The sequence below is a fragment of the Leuresthes tenuis genome, unplaced genomic scaffold (assembly GCF_036924035.1).
Source record: "Leuresthes tenuis unplaced genomic scaffold, fLeuTen1.0.hap1 SCAF_5, whole genome shotgun sequence".
NCBI lineage: Eukaryota > Metazoa > Chordata > Actinopteri > Atheriniformes > Atherinopsidae > Leuresthes > Leuresthes tenuis.
Window position 1 is genome coordinate 19,383,516 of NW_027325359.1, and position 8,985 is coordinate 19,392,500.

General features: G+C 42.5%; 4 non-coding genes across 4 annotated transcripts; all 4 read right to left on the minus strand.

Annotated features, from left to right (window-relative positions):
• Nucleotides 1–497: 497 nt before the first annotated feature.
• Nucleotides 498–612, minus strand: trnal-caa (transfer RNA leucine (anticodon CAA)). The gene is made up of 2 exons: nucleotides 575–612; nucleotides 498–543 (listed from the first exon to the last, which is right to left on the minus strand). It is a non-coding gene; the product is annotated as a tRNA-Leu (tRNA).
• Nucleotides 613–6,206: 5,594 nt separating this feature from the next.
• On the minus strand, nucleotides 6,207–6,321 carry trnal-caa (transfer RNA leucine (anticodon CAA)). Its single transcript has 2 exons — nucleotides 6,284–6,321; nucleotides 6,207–6,252 (listed from the first exon to the last, which is right to left on the minus strand). It is a non-coding gene; the product is annotated as a tRNA-Leu (tRNA).
• A 1,026-nt stretch (nucleotides 6,322–7,347) lies between these two features.
• Nucleotides 7,348–7,420, minus strand: trnak-cuu (transfer RNA lysine (anticodon CUU)). Its single transcript has one exon. It is a non-coding gene; the product is annotated as a tRNA-Lys (tRNA).
• A 1,276-nt stretch (nucleotides 7,421–8,696) lies between these two features.
• On the minus strand, nucleotides 8,697–8,811 carry trnal-caa (transfer RNA leucine (anticodon CAA)). The gene is made up of 2 exons: nucleotides 8,774–8,811; nucleotides 8,697–8,742 (listed from the first exon to the last, which is right to left on the minus strand). It is a non-coding gene; the product is annotated as a tRNA-Leu (tRNA).
• Nucleotides 8,812–8,985: the final 174 nt, after the last annotated feature.

Here is an 8,985-nt window from a genome sequence, read left to right on the forward strand (position 1 = left end):
TTAGAATGGCATCGTAACACAATTGGCCCTTTTCAACTAGTACCTATGCCACGCGACTTGATCCAACTCAGCTTTTAGGGTTTTCCATTAGGTAGGACCTTGTAGTAGCAGGTAAATTTTTAGCACCTACTCGGCTGGGGTTCGAGATTAGCTGAGTCGAAAAAATGACCTCTACAGACCACTGATTGGCCAGGCAGTGATGTTACTGGATGAGTGACGAAAGCCACTCCTTCACAAGAACCCGGCAAAACCCATGCGATTTTATATATTCTTTTTTATACATTTATATATCGTCATCGAGGTGAATTGCTGGATACAAAGCCATACACCAAGCAGCAGGTATACCTTCGCCTCGATGTCCTAAATTGTTGTGTCATGTTTGTGTCACATAGAAATGAAATCACGGGACCTTTGAACATCCTTCCTATCATGACCCCACCCACATTGAGGGGTCATGGTCATGGTCTTCTAAAAATAAGATTTCAGTATGCAGTACGTGTCAGGAGTGTGATTTGAACCCACGTCTCCTTTTGGAGACCAGAAGTCCCTCTGCTAAGGAAGGAAGGAATCAAGCCTTGAGTCTGGCGCCTTAGACCGCTCGGCCATCCTGACACCATACAGGACAGTATGCAGGACAGCATGATTTCCCTGACTGTGTAAAATACAACAAACATGACCCGAAACGCAGCAGACAAACTTGTCCGCAGAGGGAAGCTTTCTGCTTGAGATGCACCCTCACGGCTGGAAATACGAGGGAAAGGGTGCGGGAGAACGGGTGTCTGGAGAGTGGAGGAGGGGCTGGGTGAAAAAATATCTGAAAGAAGTCCCGAGCGAATGTTGCCAAGGTTTGGTTTCTCATAGACCACTGCTCTGGAACATCCCAAGAACGTTTCAGTACTTTCGTGGGTACATGAAGGTGGTTAAAGAAATGCTTACAAATAATTCATTTTTGCCAAAGATTTGGTGCTGTCTTCACTCTCTCAGAGTTGGCTACCCACATGTTATATGTCGTCATCGAGGTGAATTGCTGGATACAAAGCCATACACCAAGCAGCAGGTATACCTTCGCCTCGATGTCCTAAATTGTTGTGTCATGTTTGTGTCACATAGAAATGAAGTCACGGGACCTTTGAACATCCTTCCTATCATGACCCCACCCACATTGAGGGGTCATGGTCATGGTCAACTGGTCAACTGAAGGGGTCGTAACCAGTAAAATTGTACAACTATCTAGTTTTGTTGTGGCAGGAACATCGTACATTGATGGCAGTAAAATATAATTCTGCATTAGGCTAGAAAAGTTCAAGTGTGTTCCATCACTGCCACGATGTAGAATTTTACTTGTTAGAAGAGAGAGGGTTTAGCACTTTGACTGCTCAGAGGGCCAGAGGACATGGGTTGTTATTGAGATTTTCCTTCTTTTCTTTTAAAGTGAGTGGTCATACTTGAGCAATCAGGGAATACAGAAATGACATGAGCCCATGGAAAGGGAAGCATAAAGCTCTTGCGCAAGTTGGATCATACTTGACTGATGTTGTGCATTTCAGGAGGTCTGTATCTTTTCAAAGAGCTTTGTGGTAACAAAGCTGAACTGTGCCTTAAAGTGCTGGATGAAACATCTGTTTATTAAAGCTTTGACGCCCAACGTGGGGCTCGAACCCACGACCCTGAGATTAAGAGTCTCATGCTCTACCGACTCCGCTCAAGCTGGGGAACAATAGTCTGTATGAGGGGGGGAAGAAGGGGGAAAAGGGGGAAGAAGGGGGAAGGGGAGAAATGGAGGAAAAGAGGAGTTTTTGAGAATATGAGGGGAAAAAATGGAATGAGCTTGTAGTTATTTGTGTTTCTGCTGTCCATTTCAAGTAAAAGCACACATTCTGGTGTATTCATTTGAGAAATCTACGCGAACATGACACTTTGCTGTGGAATAGTATAGGAGGCTCTTAATCCAAAGGTCACCGGTTCGATTCCACCATTGGAAGATGACACAAACGTTTAGCAAGTGTTATCAAATGTACTTTTATGGTCATTTTTAAATTTCTGAATTAAGTGCTGCAACAATGTAATCTTCTTCTCTGAATGAGTTTGCATGTTTGCAGAAAAAACTGAAGACACTCACTGAAATGTAACAAATTTATTACTAATTTCACACACACAAACACTCAGAAACGTGTGAAATTAAACCTGAAGTAATAAAAACAGGAATAAATTAAACAATTAAAAATAGAAAAAAATAAATGGGACAGTATATCTTCCCATAATACTACCATTTTCTTTTATGCACGGCAGGTGACACTGACAGCATTTGTTTTTTTCCACCGTGCGGGCGTAAGCTCTCCGGGTTAGTGGAGGTGAGGGCAGGGAATCAGATGGCACAATCTGTTTGTTTCCATTTGGGATGACAAACACAACTGGCTCAATGAATGGACTGGGGTTTAAAAGTACAGGAGATGGAGATGGAGGAAGAGACAGAGGAGAAACGATCTGCAGAAACTTCTTGGGACTGCAGCCAGGTGGTGATACTTTTCTTTTGGTGGGGCTTGTGATGCGGTTGGATAAATCAGACGTCTGAGGGAATAAAGGCACAGTTCACAATATAGGATAACCATAGATGATAGTGAATTAATCTATCTATCATTATGGGTATAGCAGTCAATAAAACCAGATCATTTCAACATGAAATGAATGAAATGCATGAAAGTGCCACTATAGTTACTGCTACATGAAAACAATAACAATGTACATTTTTTAAAATCAAAGTCAACCTATGTATCATTCTCTTTACATTACCTTAGATGAATGCTTCCCAGCCAAACTTAAGTTTGGCTTCAGCATGGCACCATGACAGCCACCAAACCGTGGCTTTGTAAACTGACAAAAAGAAAAACATAACCTTAACTGGGGCTTTGTACATTTTATACAGTTGAGTATATTAATAATATTAATATAAATATCAGCATAAGTAAATCCTCATTACTTACTGATACCAAAGTCACAATGGGTCTTCTCGGTTCATCACCAGCTAAGGAGACGTCCTTTGGTGGTGGTGAATCTGCAGGTGAGGGCCCTGGCTGCTCTGCCACCAGCACGTCATAAATGTATGAGAGCCTTCTGATACCTTCTTTGCATGCAAACCGCAGTTACAGCTCTGTGCACCTCCAAACAGTGACATTTGTCCCCTCATCTGCATTGGGCATTTCTCAATCTGTATTAATGTTTGACAGCAAATAAGAAGGTGTTCCCTTTAAATATGTCACAGCTTTACATTTAATATGATACACATATCACTCTGTGCAGGTTTACCTTTCAGATACAGATCATGCCACTTTTTCTGCCGAGGTGCTGGTCTGTTTCCTGCCTCAGAGGGCCAAACACCCGAGGCAGCAAATTTTCGCAGGCGGGATATCCACTCCTCCTCTCCCATGGCCCTGTGTTTTTTTTTTTTTGTTTGGAAGCCATCTGCCATTAACAGAGAAAGAATATCTATACCAAACAGCTAATATTTGTACATCACAGAAATATGACCAATGTGCACTATTTTTAACTTATTAAAATATATATATTCATGCACACACATAAGTTCTTACTTGCATACAATCACACAAACACACAGCTAATTATTAACTAATAGCAGTAGCCTACATATTACACATATTACAACAGAAGTGAATACTACATAGATTTCATTCATACCCTAGCTTGTTATCAACTAATACTAGTAGCAGCAATGCATATTTAAGACTTTTGTGACAACAGAAGTTAATATGTCGTACTGATTAGCAGTACAATATAGAGCAGTACAATAGCATTAGCATGTTTGACAAAAAAATCGCCACGTAGAAAAAACGATATATTTACCTTCTGTAGTTAAAGTCACCTGAAGTCCTGCGGGCAGAATTATGGAGAAGTGCCATCGTGATTGGCTATCAGCAAAAATGGAAATGGAGCAACGCGATTGGCTGTTGGGCTGAATTATGGAGAAGTGCCATCGTGATTGGCTATCAACAAAAATGGAAATGGAGCAACGCGATTGGCTGTTGGGATGAATTATGGAGAAGTGCCATCGTGATTGGCTATCAGCAAAAATGGAAACGAGGCAACGTGATTGGCTGTTGGGCTGAATTATGGAGAAGTGCCATCGTGATTGGCTATCACCAAAGATGGACCAAAAATGGAAATGGGGCAACGTGATTGGAGGAGAATTATACAGACGCTTGGTCTCCCGCTACCGCTAGCCAGGCTATTCACACTTTTAAAAACATGCCTTCCGAAAAAAAAAAAATAAATAAAAATAAAATTGAAATAAGTCTACGTTCAGAGATTTAGAACGGCATCGTAACACAATTGGCCCTTTTCAACTAGTACCTATGCCACGCGACTTGATCCAACTCAGCTTTTAGGGTTTTCCATTAGGTAGGACCTTGTAGTAGCAGGTAAATTTTTAGCACCTACTCGGCTGGGGTTCGAGATTACCTGAGTCGAAAAAATGACCTCTACAGACCACTGATTGGCCAGGCAGTGATGTTACTGGATGAGTGACGAAAGCCACTCCTTCACAAGAACCCGGCAAAACCCATGCGATTTTATATATTCTTTTTTATACATTTATATGTCGTCATCGAGGTGAATTGCTGGATACAAAGCCATACACCAAGCAGCAGGTATACCTTCGCCTCGATGTCCTAAATTGTTGTGTCATGTTTGTGTCACATAGAAATGAAGTCACGGGACCTTTGAACATCCTTCCTATCATGACCCCACCCACATTGAGGGGTCATGGTCATGGTCTTCTAAAAATAAGATTTCAGTATGCAGTAAGTGTCAGGAGTGGGATTTGAACCCACATCTCCTTTTGGAGACCAGAAGTCCCTCTGCTAAGGAAGGAAGGAATCAAGCCTTGAGTCTGGATACAAAGCCATACACCAAGCAGCAGGTATACCATACTTGTTCAATCATGCCTTCCAAAAAAAAAAAAAAAAAAAAAAAAATTTGAAATAAGTCTACGTTCAGAGATTTAGAATGGCATCGTAACACAATTGGCCCTTTTCAACTAGTACCTATGCCACGCGACTTGATCCAACTCAGCTTTTAGGGTTTTCCATTAGGTAGGACCTTGTAGTAGCAGGTAAATTTTTAGCACCTACTCGGCTGGGGTTCGAGATTAGCTGAGTCGAAAAAATGACCTCTACAGACCACTGATTGGCCAGGCAGTGATGTTACTGGATGAGTGACGAAAGCCACTCCTTCACAAGAACCCGGCAAAACCCATGCGATTTTATATATTCTTTTTTATACATTTATATATCGTCATCGAGGTGAATTGCTGGATACAAAGCCATACACCAAGCAGCAGGTATACCTTCGCCTCGATGTCCTAAATTGTTGTGTCATGTTTGTGTCACATAGAAATGAAGTCACGGGACCTTTGAACATCCTTCCTATCATGACCCCACCCACATTGAGGGGTCATGGTCATGGTTTTCTAAAAATAAGATTTCAGTATGCAGTAAGTGTCAGGAGTGGGATTTGAACCCACATCTCCTTTTGGAGACCAGAAGTCCCTCTGCTAAGGAAGGAAGGAATCAAGCCTTGAGTCTGGATACAAAGCCATACACCAAGCAGCAGGTATACCATACTTGTTCAATCATGCCTTCCGAAAAAAAAAAAAAGAAAAAAAAAAAAAATTGAAATAAGTCTACGTTCAGAGATTTAGAATGGCATCGTAACACAATTGGCCCTTTTCAACTAGTACCTATGCCACGCGACTTGATCCAACTCAGCTTTTAGGGTTTTCCATTAGGTAGGACCTTGTAGTAGCAGGTAAATTTTTAGCACCTACTCGGCTGGGGTTCGAGATTAGCTGAGTCGAAAAAATGACCTCTACAGACCACTGATTGGCCAGGCAGTGATGTCACTGGATGAGTGACGAAAGCCACTCCTTCACAAGAACCCGGCAAAACCCATGCGATTTTATATATTCTTTTTTATACATTTATATATCGTCATCGAGGTGAATTGCTGGATACAAAGCCATACACCAAGCAGCAGGTATACCTTCGCCTCGATGTCCTAAATTGTTGTGTCATGTTTGTGTCACATAGAAATGAAGTCACCGGACCTTTGAACATCCTTCCTATCATGACCCCACCCACATTGAGGGGTCATGGTCATGGTCTTCTAAAAATAAGATTTCAGTATGCAGTACGTGTCAGGAGTGGGATTTGAACCCACGTCTCCTTTTGGAGACCAGAAGTCCCTCTGCTAAGGAAGGAAGGAATCAAGCCTTGAGTCTGGCGCCTTAGACCGCTCGGCCATCCTGACACCATACAGGACAGTATGCAGGACAGCATGATTTCCCTGACTGTGTAAAATACAACAAACATGAACCGAAACGCAGCAGACAAACTTGTCCGCAGAGGGAAGCTTTCTGCTTGAGATGCACCCTCACGGCTGGAAATACGAGGGAAAGGGTGCGGGAGAACGGGTGTCTGGAGAGTGGAGGAGGGGCTGGGTGAAAAAATATCTGAAAGAAGTCCCGAGCGAATGTTGCCAAGGTTTGGTTTCTCATAGACCACTGCTCTGGAACATCCCAAGAACGTTTCAGTACTTTCGTGGGTACATGAAGGTGGTTAAAGAAATGCTTACAAATAATTCATTTTTGCCAAAGATTTGGTGCTGTCTTCACTCTCTCAGAGTTGGCTACCCACATGTTATATGTCGTCATCGAGGTGAATTGCTGGATACAAAGCCATACACCAAGCAGCAGGTATACCTTCGCCTCGATGTCCTAAATTGTTGTGTCATGTTTGTGTCACATAGAAATGAAGTCACGGGACCTTTTAACATCCTTCCTATCATGACCCCACCCACATTGAGGGGTCATGGTCATGGTCAACTGGTCAACTGAAGGGGTCGTAACCAGTAAAATTGTACAACTATCTAGTTTTGTTGTGGCAGGAACATCGTACATTGATGGCAGTAAAATATAATTCTGCATTAGGCTAGAAAAGTTCAAGTGTGTTCCATCACTGCCACGATGTAGAATTTTACCTGTTAGAAGAGAGAGGGTTTAGCACTTTGACTGCTCAGAGGGCCAGAGGACATGGGTTGTTATTGAGATTTTCCTTCTTTTCTTTTAAAGTGAGTGGTCATACTTGAGCAATCAGGGAATACGGAAATGACATGAGCCCATGGAAAGGGAAGCATAAAGCTCTTGCGCAAGTTGGATCATACTTGACTGATGTTGTGCATTTCAGGAGGTCTGTATCTTTTCAAAGAGCTTTGTGGTAACAAAGCTGAACTGTTCCTTAAAGTGCTGGATGAAACATCTGTTTATTAAAGCTTTGACGCCCAACGTGGGGCTCGAACCCACGACCCTGAGATTAAGAGTCTCATGCTCTACCGACTGAGCTAGCCAGGCTATTCACACTTTTAAAAACATGCCTTCCGAAAAAAAAAAAAAAAAAAAAAAAAAAAAAATTGAAATAAGTCTACGTTCAGAGATTTAGAACGGCATCGTAACACAATTGGCCCTTTTCAACTAGTACCTATGCCACGCGACTTGATCCAACTCAGCTTTTAGGGTTTTCCATTAGGTAGGACCTTGTAGTAGCAGGTAAATTTTTAGCACCTACTCGGCTGGGGTTCGAGATTACCTGAGTCGAAAAAATGACCTCTACAGACCACTGATTGGCCAGGCAGTGATGTTACTGGATGAGTGACGAAAGCCACTCCTTCACAAGAACCCGGCAAAACCCATGCGATTTTATATATTCTTTTTTATACATTTATATATCGTCATCGAGGTGAATTGCTGGATACAAAGCCATACACCAAGCAGCAGGTATACCTTCGCCTCAATGTCCTAAATTGTTGTGTCATGTTTGTGTCACATAGAAATGAAGTCACGGGACCTTTGAACATCCTTCCTATCATGACCCCACCCACATTGAGGGGTCATGGTCATGGTCTTCTAAAAATAAGATTTCAGTATGCAGTAAGTGTCAGGAGTGGGATTTGAACCCACATCTCCTTTTGGAGACCAGAAGTCCCTCTGCTAAGGAAGGAAGGAATCAAGCCTTGAGTCTGGATACAAAGCCATACACCAAGCAGCAGGTATACCATACTTGTTCAATCATGCCTTCCAAAAAGAAAAAAAAAAAAAAAAAAAAAAATTGAAATAAGTCTACGTTCAGAGATTTAGAATGGCATCGTAACACAATTGGCCCTTTTCAACTAGTACCTATGCCACGCGACTTGATCCAACTCAGCTTTTAGGGTTTTCCATTAGGTAGGACCTTGTAGTAGCAGGTAAATTTTTAGCACCTACTCGGCTGGGGTTCGAGATTAGCTGAGTCGAAAAAATTACCTCTACAGACCACTGATTGGCCAGGCAGTGATGTCACTGGATGAGTGACGAAAGCCACTCCTTCACAAGAACCCGGCAAAACCCATGCGATTTTATATATTCTTTTTTATACATTTATATGTCGTCATCGAGGTGAATTGCTGGATACAAAGCCATACACCAAGCAGCAGGTATACCTTCGCCTCGATGTCCTAAATTGTTGTGTCATGTTTGTGTCACATAGAAATGAAGTCACGGGACCTTTGAACATCCTTCCTATCATGACCCCACCCACATTGAGGGGTCATGGTCATGGTCTTCTAAAAATAAGATTTCAGTATGCAGTACGTGTCAGGAGTGGGATTTGAACCCACGTCTCCTTTTGGAGACCAGAAGTCCCTCTGCTAAGGAAGGAAGGAATCAAGCCTTGAGTCTGGCGCCTTAGACCGCTCGGCCATCCTGACACCATACAGGACAGTATGCAGGACAGCATGATTTCCCTGACTGTGTAAAATACAACAAACATGAACCGAAACGCAGCAGACAAACTTGTCCGCAGAGGGAAGCTTTCTGCTTGAGATGCACCCTCACGGCTGGAAATACGAGGGAAAGGGTGCGGGAGAACGGGTGTCTGGAGA